Here is a 16,863-nt window from a genome sequence, read left to right as displayed (position 1 = left end):
GGAGTATTGGGGTTCCTCGAGTAGCTTGGAACCGACAGGTAAGAGGCTAAAAAGGACCAATCTGAATGTAGGGCCAGTGAATCGACCCTTTCATCCTTCAAAACTTGATTTAAACGTAAAATATCTAATGGATTTGAGAACTCATCAATAGAAACTTCACTGGAGTTAATAGCAGGGGATCCGAGCACTTTATATCCCCAAAATTTAAGTAAATACAACAAAGGCTTTCATGTTTAACTTCTATAGTCGCGGGGATGAAACCACATAAATTCCTTTTAACTCTGATTTTGGCTTCTTGAACATTAATGAGATTGAGGGTCTCAGCAACTATACATTCCAGACCACCAAAGTAAGCACCAATGGCTTCAAAAGTACCTCTGCACCAAAGACTCAGAGGAAGGTTTTTGATGCTTAACCAGCCCCCAAAGCCTTTTATAACTGTTGGCCTTCCATGCTTCTTCGGATTCCATTTTTCAAAACGAAGGTGAAAAGGGCCAACTTGTTGCCACTGTTCAGTAGGCTCAATCAATTCACTAAGGTCACCTTGTTCAATTCTGATTAGAGCCATATCTGCGTGCAGGGGATTTAAAATGACATTGGAGTTGAAGGAGCCTCTCAACACACTTGCTAATTCCTTCCATTCATTATGGACAAAAAGCCTTTCTACTAACCATAGATTATGGAAGTCTTCTTGGAGGACATCAGAATCCTTTTTAACCCAGAAGCAGGGCTTACTCTGTTTCTTCTTGCTTAGGGCAAGGGACTGGAGATGCGGACTGAAGGATGTTTGATTAGACTGATCTGGTAATGAATCAATGGAGGGATTTTTACCTTTCACTACATCTGAGAAGCTTTTTATTGAAGATGCTTGAAGATTAACTGGTCTGCTTCCAGAAGATGGAGGGACTGAAATAGATTATCTCACCATTTCCTTGAACTCATGCCACCCTGTCACACCATCGCCGTAAGGGATATGAACATTTGTTCTGCCTCCTGATGAAGGCCAGACTGCGCATTCAATGAACCATTGCTTCTTGCTTTGAAACTTAGCTAGCCGGATGAAGCCCTGATCCACTCTTTCCTGAAGGAGGAAAAATTCGAAGGTTGGCCCATTCAAAAGTCTCCCTAAGCTAACAACCAACCATCGTGCTGCTTCTGAAGAGAGGAAGGATTTTTGACCACGCTTCAAATCTTCCAGACAGAAGCCATTCTTGTCCTTCCACATACAAAAATAATGATCTGAGATACGACAACTTTTTAGTTCCATGGTGTTGCGAAAAACCACAATCATTCAACTCTTGGAAATAATAGGGCTCAACACCTTCAGCCTGCAAATTCTACTTTCTGGTTGGACCAACACTTACAGGCTAATTGTGGCAATGGAAGTGCTTCATCTTGGAACCAGACCTTTACTGCCTACAAAATATTAAATTTACTATAACCCCGTGGCAGCTGGTTTTATATATATATATATATGTATATATAAATTTTTTTTTTGAAAAGAAAACAAGCCTTTTCATTAATATTATGAAATGAGACTATTGCTCAAAGTACAAAAAGATATATTTAGAACAAGAGATGGATCAGTAAATGCACCCAAGAATCTCAACTAGATTGACACCCCTTAGCATCTTCATCATATCCAAAAATTCTAACACAAATGAACCAATAATAAATAAAAATAACGAAACAGTCCAACAATGATAGGAGTTGCATGTAACCTTTCTAAAAAAAGCCCAACAATGATAGAACACCAATATTACAGTACAAATGCAAAACTAATCTGGTAAATAAAAGCATGCCAATTTAATATTAAATCTTGAATTGAGAAGTCTTTAAAAGGCTTGGAAAGTGTGCACCAAGATGAAGCATTCAAGGGAGCCACTTCAAGCTGGTCGATCCACCCAAGTTGTTTATCATGAAATACCCTTTGATTTCAGCAAGTAATGCCTTAACTGCATTAGCCCAATTATAATTTGATGAACAATGTCTCTAAAGCCATCAGCAAATAACCGTTAACTTTGGAGGAAAAAAATAATCTCCAAAAGCACTGCATAGCATAGGAGCAGCGAAAAAAACAGAAGCAGCAAGTCTTCACCTTCTGCTTCACAAAGAGGACAGATAGATGGGGACAAATACTGGGATGGAAGCTTCCTTTGCATTACCGAGGAGCAGTTTAAATGCCCAAAAATCATGATCCATATTAGAATGTTAACTCTCTGAGGGCTCTTTGACTTCCATAAAGCCTTAAATAACAATTTATCAAAAGGGGATGAAGGTGACAAATGTGCTGAAAGTGATTTGATGGAGAACTTACCAGATGCTTCTAATGACTAAACCCTCCTATCATAGTTTTTAGATACCCTTATGTCTGAAATTTGCCCAATCAAATTCTGAAATTCAATGATTTCATCATCCTTTAGCAATCTTCGGAATATTTTTTTTTTGAAAAGGAAACAACCTTTATTAATCAATAAGATTTAGTACAAGATATGAGTACTTGTAAATAAAGGCAAATACAAAGAACCAAGCAAGAAACCAAAGGATCAGTAGGCACACTTCGACATCTCAACTAGGTTGACACCCCCATAGCACCCTCATCACATCCAACAAAAATGAAGAGCCATTAGAGGCTAGCAAAAGAAAATACTAATGAGAAAAGACAAGGAAAAGCTTCACAAACTGAAGTTGCAAAGAACTATGCTGCAAAGAGCTAAAATACATCAAGGAAATTAAATCAGTTGAGAATACAAAGGAAAGATAAGTTGCTGCCACTTCCATCGGAACTTCAACTAAGCTTCCAATTGTAAGAATGCCTGCCAATTTAAGCTTATGTCTTGCAAAGAATAGGCTTCAAAACATTTAGAAAGCGAGCACCAAAGAGAAGCGTTGAGTTTTGCCACCCCAAAACGAGCAAACCAAGGAGTTTCCTTCCCATTGAACACTCTTTGGTTTCTATCAAACCAGATTTCAACCAGCACTGCTTTCACCCCATTAATCCATAGTAAATTAGAGTATTTCTTTAGCAGAAAGTAGTTGTTGCACATTGCTTCTAAATGAATTATTGAAGACCCAAGAGGTTGAAGCAATTAAGGAAATCTTTCCAGCAATTGAAGGCAAAACAGCAGTCAAAGAATAGGTGTTGAAGGTCTTCTTCAGCTGATTTACAAAGGACACACCAATTGGGGGAGATAAAGTAGCAGGGCAACTTTCGTTGCAGCTCCGAGGAACAATTTAGGGTTCCAAAAAGCATTATCCAAACTGTTATATTAACTCGCCTAGGGCTGTTGGTCTTCCAAAGACCCTTTTGAAGACTGGCTGAAATTGGAAGGGTCAAAGAAAGGTGATTAACCAGTGATTTAACTGAGAAAGAGCCATTATTTTCAAGGGACCAAAGGCGAGTGTCTTCCCTATTGATTAATTTTTGCTTAACCAACAATGCTAGTAAGGATTGGAACTCTAGAATCTCATCTTCTTTTAGGACTCTTCTGAAGTTGAGTGTCCATGAAGAGGTGTGAGAATCCCAAAAGTGTGATACTGAACCGTTGGGATATGTAGTTAAGCCAAAACGGGAAGGGAATCTGTCTTTTAGATGAGAAGAATCCAGCCAAGGGTCTTGCCAAAATGCAATTCTTGTTCCATTTCCCAAATTAAAAGTTGCCAAATTCTCAACATTCAATCAAGATCTTGAAATACTTATCCAAGGGCTTCGAAGACTGCAATGAACCTTGCCAGAAGTGTGCCAATCAAATTGGCTGCTACCATGGATACTTGTAATAACTTGACTCCATAGGGAGAGTTGCTCTTTCACATATCTCCAACCCCATTTGGCTAGTAGAGCCAAGTTTTTAGCTTTCAAGCCTCCAAGCCTGAGCCCCCCATCTGCTTGTTTTTTAGAGACTAGCTCCCACTTTGCTAAATGATTTACCTTACCCCCTTTATAGCCTTCCCAAAAGAAGTTTCTGATGATCCATTCTATGGCTGAAATCACTTTTTTAGACATCAAAAAAGAGGACATGTAGTAGGTTGGGAGGTTGTAAAGGACTGAATTGCACAAGGTAGATCGTCCACCTCTTGATAAGTTGTATCTTTTCCACTTGTCAAGTTTTTTGTGTACTTTATCAATGACCGGCTGCCAAAAAGCCAATTTCTTTGGATGCCCCCAAGAGGGAGGCCCAAATATAAGAAAGGAAGGTCAACTAGTTGACAATTCAGCCTTGAAGCTACTGCCCTCAACTTTAAATCTTCAATATTTACCCCACAAATGGCAGATTTTTCCCAATTAACTTTATGCCCGGAGCACCATTCAAACAAAGTAATGGATTTTTTAAGATTGTCTAGCATGTCATCGTCGTACTTACAAAATAGTAGAGTATCATCAGCAAACTGAAGAATGGAGAGTTGAACCTTATTTTTCCCAACCACAAAGCCTTCAAACAGAGCTTTTTCTCGGATTCTGTCAACCAAAATACTAAGCAAATCACTAACCAAAAGGAAAAGGAAGGGAGAGAGGGGGTCACCTTGTCTAATTCCCCTTGTAGCTTTAATTCTTCCTCTTGGTCTTCCATTAATGAAGATGAAGAACATTGGATTAGAGATACAACCCAAAATCCAAGAGGTCCACTTGGGATGGAAATTCCTCTCACTAAGGGTTTTTTCAAGAAAATCCCAATCCACTCTATCAAAAGCCTTTTCAAGGCCAAGCTTTAAAATCCAACCCTTTTTCTTCTTAAGTTTGGAAATTTCTCTCTTTGTAACTTCCCCTTGATCATTGATTAACTCTGTTATTAAGTTTTTCCTTTTCTTGGCTGCAAAGAAACGGTGGAAAAAGGCTGTATTCTCATCCCCCAATTGTACCAATTCAGTTTACTCTTTTGAATAAGATCTCTTTCCTCTGTTTGGTAAAGGGAAATTAAGTCTGCTTTTAGGGAGATTCTTATATCTTCCTCTAGAGAAGGTTCTTCTTGACACTCCATTATCATATCTCTTCTTCGTAATTTTTCTAATAATGCCTCTTCATTAGCTTTCTGCTATTTGGTTTTCTCCAAATACCATCCTTTAAGGGCTTGTTTCAGCCTTCTTAATCTGATTGAGAACACAAAACCAGCCCACCCTTGCTGAATTTCCAGACTTAAAGATCTTTCAATAATTCTGCAGCAATCCTTATTAAGTAGCCAACTATTACAAAATCTAAAAGGGGAGGGACTCCATTCGATAACTCCAGCTTCAAACAAAAGAGGAAAGTGGTCAGAAATTGGTCTAGCTTGCCTTGAAACTCTTGAGTTTTCAAAAAGATCATCCCAATTACTTGTGATGAAGAATATGTCAATGAGCGACCTTGAGACTATTTCTCCTTCTCGTGACCAAGAGAATCTTCCATTTGACATAGGAATTTCAAGTAGATTTGCATTTATAATGAAGTTGTTAAATTGTCTGATTTCTCTAGTTGCTCTTCCCATTGGAAATCTTTCTTGTCTTCTTCGGATACAGTTAAAATCCCCACCAATACACCAAACATCTTCACATCTTTCTGCTAATGAGGTTAATTCCGCCCACAAATTTCTTCTTTCCCTGTGGTTGTTTGGGCCATAAACATTTGATATCCAACACACTTTCTTACAAATGGTGCTGCATTTTAGTGTTAGTGAGAATTCTGCCTTATGACCTCCAAAACTGAAATCTTGCTTTCATCCCACAAAGATAGGATGCCTCCTGATCTGCCTTGTGCTTCCACAAATGCCCAACCCACCTCCTTTGAACTCCATATACTTTTTATGAATGGAAGGTCGAAGCTGTCCTTTTTTTTTTTTGAAGTAGAACAACATCCGGGTTTATTTTTCTCAGGAGTTTCTTTATAACCAATCTTTTTGTTTTATCGCCAAGGCCTCTAATATTCCATGAGATGATCTTCATTTACGATTTTTGTATCAGAACATAAGCAGAAAAGGCAGTAATCAATCCTGACTATGACAGGACAATATCACAAATTTCCAAAAAATGAATTGAGTTCCTGAGGTAAGTCGGAAAGGGTTGGAGGGACTAAAACTTCTGACTCCTGTAACTCTTCATTTTGGAAAAGAAGATTCAGGTTTAATACAACATCGTCTTGGTCTTCATTACCCTTGATTTTGATATTATGGTCCTCAAAGTCTAAATCTTCACTGTTGACACTGACTATTGAGACTTCATCAAAGTCTTGTGATAGTTTTCTTGATTCAGAGAAAAGAGATCCTTGCACAGATGAGAAAGAAGGATCTAAGTTTTTGCCCAACTGAGGAGTGATTGAAGGAGGAAAAGGGAGAGGAATCACTGACCTTTCTGACTTGTCAAGAGGGATTTGTACCCTGGCGCAACAATCTTCCAACAGATCTGAATTTGCAATTAAAGACCATGATTTAACAGTGGAACTTCTTCTTCTTGCGAAGTATTTGGGAAATGGTTGGAGGAGGTGTGAACTTCAACTATAGTATGCACCTGATTCAGCTTCCAAAGCTTCCAAAATCTTCAAGGACTTTTCAACTTCCGGGGAGGTAAACTGATTAGGGGGAGGCTCTTTTTCTTTTGTCTTTAAGGCAGGTGCCTTTTCGGCATCATCTGAACAAACTGTTTCTTTTATTTGAGAGTGATGCTTCGACTTCCTCGGCTTTCCAAATGAAGTCTTCTTTACTATCGAGCTGGGATTTACTTTCATGCAGAGTGGTTGGTCTTCCTTACAGAATGTTGGTGATTTTGTCACAGTGGGGCCAGATAGATCTGAAGGTGAAAGGTCTGTGTCAGACTAAGGCTGGTGATTTTGTCACAGTGGGGCCAGATAGATCTGAAGGTGAAAGGTCTGTGTCAGACGAATCAAATTCCTGTCCTTCCAAGAAATTTGAACCGCCGGTCAATGCTGTTTCAGGCCTTTGGATTTTCTTTGGAATATGGACTTTAAGAGGGCTTTTAAATGAGGTGTTTTTAGTGGTAAACAAAGGGACGACTGTTGGAATAATCGAAGGAGTGATTGTTGGACTTCCCATGGGAAAATTTTGAGTTTCTATTGCCTCACTCCTCATTAAAGACTCTTCCTTCTCTCTTCTTAATGACTTCTCTGCCTTCTCTCTCCACCTGTTCACACCTAACCGGTTAGGATCTCCGAAAAGAGTGGCATTTGTTTGGCCGGCCATTTTTTCCGACAAGTTGACTCCAATTTCTTCCGGCACACAAGCCCCCTGAACCAACTTTTCCGGTGAACTGTTATTATTTGCTTCCGAATGATCCATCAAAACCTTTGAAAAAAGGGGATTTCTTGCAAAATTCGAGTGATTTATTACTGTTTCAAGAAAAGACCAGTCTTCAACCTTACTTAAATGGTTTACCCTTTCATCAATCTTGACTTGGTTTAAGCGAGCTAAGTCAACCGGATTGGAGAAATTGTTTTCATTAAGTACCCTCTTAACTTTGCTTGGAGGATCCAAGAACTCTATATCACCATAGTGTAGAAAAATACTTCCCCTGTTTTCCTCTGATATTTCTATGGTTGCTGGCAGAAAACCACAAAGGTTCTTCTTAACTTGAATCTTAGCTTCAGCCACATTGAGTAGGTTTAGTGTTTCAATTGCAATTGCTTCTAGACCTCCAAAGTAGGCACCTATTGCTTCAAAGGTTTGCTTGCACCAATAATTCAAAGGCAGGTTTTTAATGGATATCCACCCTCCATATCCTTTTATTGACCTTGGTCGGCTGTGAAGAGATTTGTTCCATCTTTCGAATTTCAGGTGTAGATGTCCTATTCTTTGCCAAATTCCAGGTTGTTCTAGTAAATCTTCCAGAGTCCCCTTTTCCAACTTTAGTAGAGCGGTTTCAGCTGAATTAAGGATATCTGATGGAACATGTATGAAGAATCTTCCTCTAGTCTTAGGCCAAACAACGCACCTTAACAGCCACTTTGAAGAAACACGAATTTTTGATAGCTTTGTTATGCCAGAAGTGTCTTGACCACTTTTGACAAAGAAACTGGAGGTTGGGAGTTTCAAGAGGGCAGAAATGTTCTCTACAAACCAGAGGAGCTGTGATGCAGATAAAGATATATGCTTCTTGGCTTAGCAATCTTCGGAATATAATAGACCATGAAGAGGAATTCTCATCCCAATGATCAGCCACTTATCCCTTAGGGAACAAAGCAATCCTATATAATCTTGGATAGCAACTACTCAGAGGCACTGAACCATCCCATAGATCTAAACAGAAAGCAATTCTGTTGCCATTTCCGAGTGTAAATGTAGCTAAAGTATCTACTTTCAGCCAATTTCTAGAAATACTAATCTAATGGCTTCTCAAGTTACCATTTTTCCCCGTCGTGTGCAATTATAGGAGTCCTTCCCATGAATGCTTCAAACAACCTGATATCAGAAAAAAATTTCTTCATCAAGGTACCTCCAGCCCCGTTTAGCCAAAAGAGCTAAATTCTTTGCTCTTAGGCCTCCAAATCCGAGACCCTCATCAACTTGGGGCTGAGTGACCAAATTCCATTTCACCAAATGATTTAAACTTATTTCTTTGGTGTCCTTCCTAGAAAAAGTTCCTCATGATTCTCTCCAAAATTGAGATGACTTTTTCAGGCATTAAAAATAAAGACATATAATATGTAGGAAGGTTGGATAGAATGAACTTACATAAAGTGGCTCGCCCTCCTCTAGATAGATTGAACCTTCTCCATTTGTCAAGTTTTGTGTGAATTTATTGATCATTGACTGCCAAAAAGAGAATTGTTTAGGGTACCCCCAAGGGCAAACCAAGATAAGTAAAAGGCAAATGTTCAGCTCTACAATTCAAGGAGCAGTGGGCAGCAGTTTATATATAAATTTTCAGAAGCCTTTCCATATAAATCTTCTGAAAAGAGCTATGGATTCTTTGTTTTGGAGAATCTGACTCTAATTCTTCACTATTAACACTGACAATCAATTCCTCATATGGATCAATATCTAAATACTTGTTCGTTGCTGTAGTATTATTTATATTGCCTTTGATAAACTGGATATTTGAACCAAGGAGTGTAAGAACGGATGGTTTGATAACCTTTGACTTTTGAGACTACCTAGTATTGATTATGTGAGAGGCGTGTTGAAGGGTAGATGACACCGAAAGGCGAACTCAGTCTTCTTCTAACTCATCAAATTTACGCTCTGAAAGTTTAGATGCTAGTGGAAGTGACTTTTTTCAACTGAAACAGAATGAATGGGTTTTATAAACCATCCAGTTGAGTTACTTGAGGTACTTGAGGGCTTCAAGGAAGAACCCTATTGATTATTAAATTTACGCTCTTAAAGTTCAGATGCTACTGGAAGTGGCTTTTTCCAATTGAAATGGATTGAATGAGTTTTATAAACCGTCCAATCGAGTTACTTAAGATACTTGAGGGCTTCAAGGAAGAACCCTACTGATTAAAACATTCTTGAACGTTTGTATGAAGGGAAGACGATCTCTTGTAAGTATCTAAATTTTGATTAATGGTAGAAAACAAGGCTGCTAGATTTTCTTCTTCAAACAGACTCTCTTACTTTAATATCCCATTTGCTTCCTTATTAAAAGCTTCCTCTTAGACATTGACTTCCTCATTCATGCCATAAGTTGTTTGCAAAGACGAATCTGGTGCCACGTTTTCATCATCAACCGAACAAGTCTTGGAGGGAAGAAGTTCAGTTATCAAACTCCCTTGCTTTTCCACTTGTAACGACCTAAACTGCTTAAAATTGAGTTCTCGAGGTGTATCCAAATTTCTGAGTGACTTTGTTAGGTATCCAAATCTGTAAACAGTAAAATACCCAACAAGACAATTCCCAAGAAATAGAGCAAGGCTCTAAAATGATTTATTTATATACGTCTAGGGAAAATCACAATGGAAATTACCAACAAGGACGTAAGAAAAATAACCAATAGAACCGTGATAAATCCTAGCCTTTCGAGAGGGCTAGTCTCTCCCAAATTCCTGAAAGGAAATTCCCACCAAATTCTTCACACCCTCCTTCCACTCCCACTCCTATTTATAACTAAAATTCATAACAAAGTTACTATCTAATTATTCATATGCCCCTTCTATCCTCCCTACTAATATTCCACTAAATTATTCCAATATATTCCTAATAAGGAGCCTTACAATACTGCCCTTCGAAGACACCTTGTCCTCCTCAAGGTGTACTTCAAAATACAAACACAAAATTGGGCATCTCTCTCTCTCTCTCTCATGAAATAAAACAGTAAACCCAAAACCATCAGCCTCTTTGAAAGAAATGTCTTCAATTTTGTTAAACAATTTTGGCTTCAACATCTTCATTTGAATTCAGCCCATTAAGCAGCCCATGACTCCACATTCTTCTTTCTCCAATTCCATTGGCATTCTTCTCCTCTAATGGGCTGGGCCCACTATCAACTTGCTGCCCAAAACAACACAGCAGCCTTCCCTTGAGTAACGCCCACTGCCCATATATCAGATGATGAATATAACAACCTCTTTTATTTTGGATTGCCCCATATGCACAACTCTTCAAAAGTTGGGCCCATAAATCATTATGTTTCTTATAGGTAGCAGTAGGCTTCAAGAAATCCCAGCTCATCACTAATCCAGTATGTTTCTGCAATTTTTTCCAACTTGTTGACCTCACCACCTGACACATCATGTGCATATGAACCTGTTTTTCCTCACAAATATTTCCTCTTCCCCAAGTCTTCTTCTCTGTCCATTGTAGGCCAACTTACTCTGCAAATTTCAGCACATCGTTCGTGAAGCCTTCCCGCTGTGCTTGCATCTTCTCCACCAACCACATTCTGACGACCTCCGCTCGTGCATATGCTTTTCCACCCTCGCACAACATCTCCACCGCTGTTTCCATAACTTGCTGGACATCGAACAACAAACTAACATTACCAACCACGATGCTTACCTCGAGGAACACTTGCCCAAGGTTCACTAACAACAACCCCTTGATGCTAGTGGTGGTTGGAAAGGCGTCCATCTTCAATTTTTTTCTTCGTTGGGACCCCTGAATTTCTTTAGAATTTTCTTCTTTCCCATTGTGCAATTTCCATTGTTGCCAATTGAATTTTCTTTTCCCACCTCCTTGTTCATCATCTTCTCTAGTCTTTTTGGCAATGATCAGTAGTAAGTGCTTCGATATTGACACTGATTGACAACGTGTGAGCCAAGCACAATGTAGTACGGCTAAGGCTAGTTCCTCCCTGTGGGTTCGGTGTTGCCAAAATGGGTCGGGTTCTGGATTTAAAACCAAATAACCCCATCTAGGAACCCATCTTCAATTCCTACCACATTTTCTGACTTAGCAAAGGATTGGGCCCCATCCAATCTGATTACAGTTAGACCCTTAACTTCTAACTAATCTTGCCCAACAAGCCCTAGGCCCCTTCCCTCACCAAAGTTCTTTGAGTTCTCCTGAATCAGGTTGGGTTTTAACAGCTCATTAAAATTCAGAAGCCCACATTTAAGTCCCTGAATAATCCATATTTTTTCAACTTTTGATAGAAGGTGGGCCTTAACATTCCTGTTTAAATTTGGTCCATTAAGCCACAGCTTGTTCGTCCCATCAATGAAAGACTCGTAGTCCCATCTCTCTTTCACATAAATGATCGACACATGGATGGAATTAGGGCTAGACTTTTCATTTCCTTCCCATATTTGCCACTGCCCATTTCCTTTTTCGCTTTCCTTCCGAATATAATCATGGCCCTCCCAGGTTGCAAACTCACTCGCCCCATCATACAAACACATCAAATCCATAACGTCATGGTTGGCATTCCCTCTCAATTTAGTTGCCTTTCCCATCAACTTTTGACACGTCAGTGGTCCCCATCTGTCATGCAATTGCTCTCTTCCCTCCATCATCACGACTTCTTCTACCATTAACCACTCGGTTGCACTCATCGCCAGCCCTTCCCCTTTGTCGATGGCCCTAACCGTCGTCTGCTTTGCTTTCGGATCCAACAGCTTGGATAGTCGTTGTTCGGACCTGTCCACGCAGTCTTCTCCAATCCTTCGTTTGCAACTTTGCTTCTCGTTGTTTATTCATCATCTCAGGCCACCCACACCATTGCCTCCGATATTGGTCTTCACCGCACTTTTTTCTTCTTTTCTCTCGGACCTTATGGCTTCTTAACCAACATTTCTTCATGCATGGTTGAAAACTCTCCTCCGATCTTGCTTTTAACAGACCAGCCATCCTTCCAACTCTTTTGAATGTGGCTGTCGCACTCCTGCAGATTCCCAAACGGCCTTTCCCATATTTCTTTCCTTTCCAACCACCGTTTGTTTCGATTCCTTTTACATCCATTTTGCACGTTTTCATTTGATTCCGTTCGAGCTTCCTTCTCTGCACGTTGCCGCACCACTCGGTAATCGGTGAGTTCTTTCTCCGCCTCCCTCGATTCTTTCTGTTCATTATTATTATCTTGCCTCTATTCCTCTTCAACTTCCGCTTCGTCTTCCTCGTGATTTTTCTATCGACTTTGTTCCACCAAATTCCCTGATCCTTACCTCCTCTTTTGTTGTTTTGAAATCGTTCTCCTCCACCAGCACTGCTCCTTGGTTGCCTTCTCGATTCAGTATTCACCGGTGGATTTTCCTTCCTTTTCCCTTCCTTACCTTGCCGACTGGATCTCTCTTGCTTTCTCAGAGGCAGTCTTAGGTATGATCGACGTGTTCCAACCACTTTTCGAACTCGATATAGTTTTCGAATAAGGCTTTCTTTCTTCGCTTCAATGGCTGCTGGTCTTTTCTCCTCTCTTTCTCTATCTCTTTGCAGAGATTGAAGGAGCTTTTCTTGCACTGCTTTCACCTCTCTCTGTATCTCTAACAGTATCTCATTCGACCGATCACAATCCATTTCTAAAATTGATGTTTCAGGATGAACAGGCTCTAATACCAATTTGTTAGGTATCCAAATCTGTAAACAGTAAAATACCCGACAAGACAATTCCCAAGAAATAGAGCAAGACTCTAGAATGATTTATTTATATACTTCTAGGGAAAATCACAATGGAAATTAACAAGAAGGACATAAGAAAAATAACGAATAGAACCGTGATAAATCCTAGCCTTTCGAGAGGGCTAGTCTCTCCCAAATTCCCTGGAGGAAATTCCCACCAAATTCTTCACACCCTCCCTCCACTCTGGCTCCTTCTATTTATAACTAAAATTCATACAAACTTACTATCTAATTACTCATATGTCCCTTATATCCTCCCTACTAATATTCCACTAAATTGTCCCAATATATTCCTAATAAGGAGCTTTACAGACTCAACGGGATCCCTTAAAACTGATGGAAGTTTTTGAGTTAATTCACTTCTGGACTTTTTCCACAACCTGCTTTAAACCAGAAAGGTCAACCGGTTAATTGAAGTCCAACCACGATGTTCCATTATCAAACTCAAATAGGACTATATTCTGCTTTTCCATTTTTCAAAATGCAAATGAGAATCCTCAAAAGCTGTCCATTTCCTTGGAGAATCAATAAAATTGGCTAAATTTCCATCGACAACTTTACTCAATGCTTTATCATCAAAGAGCGGATTGATCAGCACTTGGGTTTCGAAACAATCTTCCAACAGGACTGCAGTTTTCTTATGATCATTATGCATAAATCTTCACATCACCCATAAATCATCGTTCTCAAGTGAATCACTGCATGATCTTTTTTAACCCAATAAAAGGTCTGAGCATTTCACTCATGATCTGGTCTGTTCGTTCCAACCATGATATTAATGGATCATACCTTTTCTCAAAAAACACCTAATCTCGAGAAGAGTTGAAGATAATTCAAGATCGAATCAAATGGAAGCTTAGCCCGCCTCACTTGGAACAAGATTTGGTTCTGCAAGCAGTTTGGTAAGAACGAAAAAATTTCGAATATAAGGATTGGAATTCGCTGATAGAAAAGGAAAGAAAAACAAAGCAATGCCAAGAGTTCTGTCAATCCGTTGTTCATCAATAGACAAATTCTCTCTTTATCATTTTGTGCTAGATTCAACAAAGGATGAGTCCTTTTTCCTTCTCGCAAACCACGGGAGTTTTGGGGCCGTGCATAAAGACAACTTACCCGTCAAATGTTTGGTTCCTTTGCAAATGAAGTTCAAAATCAACGAGATTTCGTAGAACGAATACTCAATTTAAAGTGAGTAAACACAATTTCACACTCGATCTCGTAGATACGTTTAAAATTTTGTGAAAAGTCGTATTCGATGAAAGTCGTATGTATGGCTTGTAGGGAGATCTTTCATATCTTTCGAGATCCACCCTACAATATGGTGTCAAAAGCCAAAATAAATGATTTTAGCTCTTATAAAAAAAGAACTTATTCGTGAACCCCTTTCACAGTTATGTGTCTTGAGTTTATTTTTCCCAAAATAGAGGTCACTCTGTTTTTCCACTAACACCTCCACATAATTCTTAATTGCTCTCTTCATCCCAATTCTCTATGACTGATATACTGGTTCAACCTCAGCTGCTGCATTGGAATTCAAGTTCGTCATTTCATCAAAATTAAAAATAAAACCATTTTTTAAAAGACCATCCTTCCTTGTCAAAACCAACTGGAACACGAATGCTTATTCCTCATTCCGTGGTAGGCCAAACAACACATTCAAAAAACCTTCCAGAAGAAGATCTAAACTTAGATAATCGAAGGCTTATGAATCTTTCGATCTTTTTTTTATAAAAAAAGGGATTGATTCGGGAAGATGCAAAAGCTCAACCAAATTGGGTTCAAACCAACGCAAAAGGGAGAGAGAAAGGATTACCTTTTCTATGTAAATTATGTCTTTCACGAAAAACCCATTATACTCGTGCCAAATACAAAAAATCGCATTTTCTGAGCAGGTACAGTGTGGGGTTATATTTTGATGAATTTGCTTTATCTTGTTTTTTATATCTCTTTGTATTTCGAGCATTAGCCTCTTTTCATTTTTTTGAAAAGGAAACAATTCATTAATTTAAGAGAATATCGAGCAAAAGCCCAAAGTACGAGAGGATTATACAATGAGCTAAATAACAACCGAATACCAAACGGATCAGCTAGCGCACCCGGACATCTCAACTAGGTTGACACCTCCTTATCGCCCTCATCATATCCAAAAATTAACTAAGACTAGCTTAAAGGAGAAGCATAGCTTCATTACACTCCCCAAAAGGTACAAACAACGGGCTAATAATTAAATAAACATACTGAAAAATCAATGAAAATCTAAGAAAACCACTGGATGCTGAAGAGACTAAAACCCATCACTTGGGAGGGAGGCAAACACCCTCCAATTGAGATTGAATTCTGACAAACTGTAGGCATTAAAGTGCTTGGATAGGATACACCAAGAAGAAGCTAGCCGACGGGCTGATTCGAACCGCTCTTGACATCCAAGCGCCTTATCATAGAACACCCTCTGATTTCTTTCAAACCAAATATCAACCAGCAGAGCCTTGACTGCATTCAGCCATAATAAATTGCTGGGTTTGTGAAGGTTTATACCAACTAAAAGCTGCTGCAAGTTGCCCTTAAAGTCATTACACATAACCCATGAAATGTTGAAGAAGGACAGCAACTTATTCCAACACCAGGCTGAATAGGAACAAACAAAGAAAAGGTGGAGGGAGTCTTCTGACCAATTTAGACACAAAGGGCATATTGAAGGAGAGATATAGTTGGCGGCCAGCTTGCTTTGCAACACCGAGGCTACATTCAATTGACCACAAAGCATTATCCAGACAAGAATGTTAATTCTTCTTGGGTTGCAAGTCTTCCACAGGGCCGAGAAGAGAGTTTTATCCATTGGGGAGGAGTGGGAAAGGTGTGTTCTAAGTGAGTTGACCGTAAAGAGTCCCGAGGATGAAATAGACCATACCTTGCTATCAACAAATTCTAAAACTTTCCTTGTTGCAATGACCCCAAGCAAATCTTGAAAAGAGATGATTTCCTCATCTTTAAGCAATCGACGAAAGGTGATTGACCAAGCAGCCAAACTAATGTCCCAATGGTCAGCAACCGATCCATTTAGAAACAAGGAGATTCGGAAGAGATTTGGAAATAAGGAACTGAAAAGAGTCACTCCCATCCAAGGGTCCAGCCAAAAAGCAATTCTACTACCATTTCCAAGCTTGAAAGTGGCCAACGATTCAACTTTTAGCCAAGACTTAGAAATACTAATCCAAGGGCTTTTCAAACTTCTACCCCCTTTACCTGCCGTGTGCCAATTGAAAGGATCCGTGCCATGGATGCTTCTGATAACTTGCTCCCAAAATGAGCCTTCCTCTTTGAAAAATCTCCAGCCCCGTTTAGCAAGTAGTGCTTGATTCATAGATTTGAATCCACCAAAGCCGAGGCCTCCATCTGTCAATGGTTTTTGAACCAAAGCCCACTTCACCAAATGATTTAGCTTGCTGCCATTGTGCCCTTCCCAAAAGAAGTTTCTTGTGATTCTCTTATGGCATTAATCATTGGGTTGCATGGCAGAGGTGGGGGCCAAAGGCAGCTGGAACGGCGAAAGACAACAACAGTGATGGAGAGTTAGATTTCCAGCATTAAGGTTGAAACGACTGGTCCAAGCGGAGGGGAAGTTGGAGAAGTCTGTGGCAGACTAAGGTTATGGAATGGGACAGGACGAAAGAAAAAGAGAAACGTTGGAGGGGATATAGGATATAGGGTATGGTGACCAACAACATAGCTCAATGGTCAAGGGCATCGGGGATAGGTGGTGAAGATGTTTGCAGCTAGGTGGTGACAATGGTGGTTGGGTGGCTTGAGTTTTTTAAGGGGAAGGGGTAGTCAGTGTAGGGTGTAGGGTTTCTCTCTCTCTTGCTTCAGTGGTAGGTTCTTTTCTGTTAGTTTC

General features: G+C 39.6%; 1 protein-coding gene across 2 annotated transcripts in view; it reads left to right on the top strand.

Annotated features, from left to right (window-relative positions):
* LOC120078006 overlaps window positions 1–16,863 on the top strand; it is a 136,766-nt gene that overhangs the window by 19,667 nt on the left and 100,236 nt on the right. The window lies entirely within an intron of this gene.

Source organism: Benincasa hispida, chromosome 5, assembly GCF_009727055.1.
Source record: "Benincasa hispida cultivar B227 chromosome 5, ASM972705v1, whole genome shotgun sequence".
Taxonomy (NCBI): Eukaryota; Viridiplantae; Streptophyta; class Magnoliopsida; order Cucurbitales; family Cucurbitaceae; genus Benincasa; species Benincasa hispida.
The sequence above is the reverse complement of the archived record's forward strand: the minus strand, read 5'-3'. Positions and strand labels throughout refer to the sequence as shown.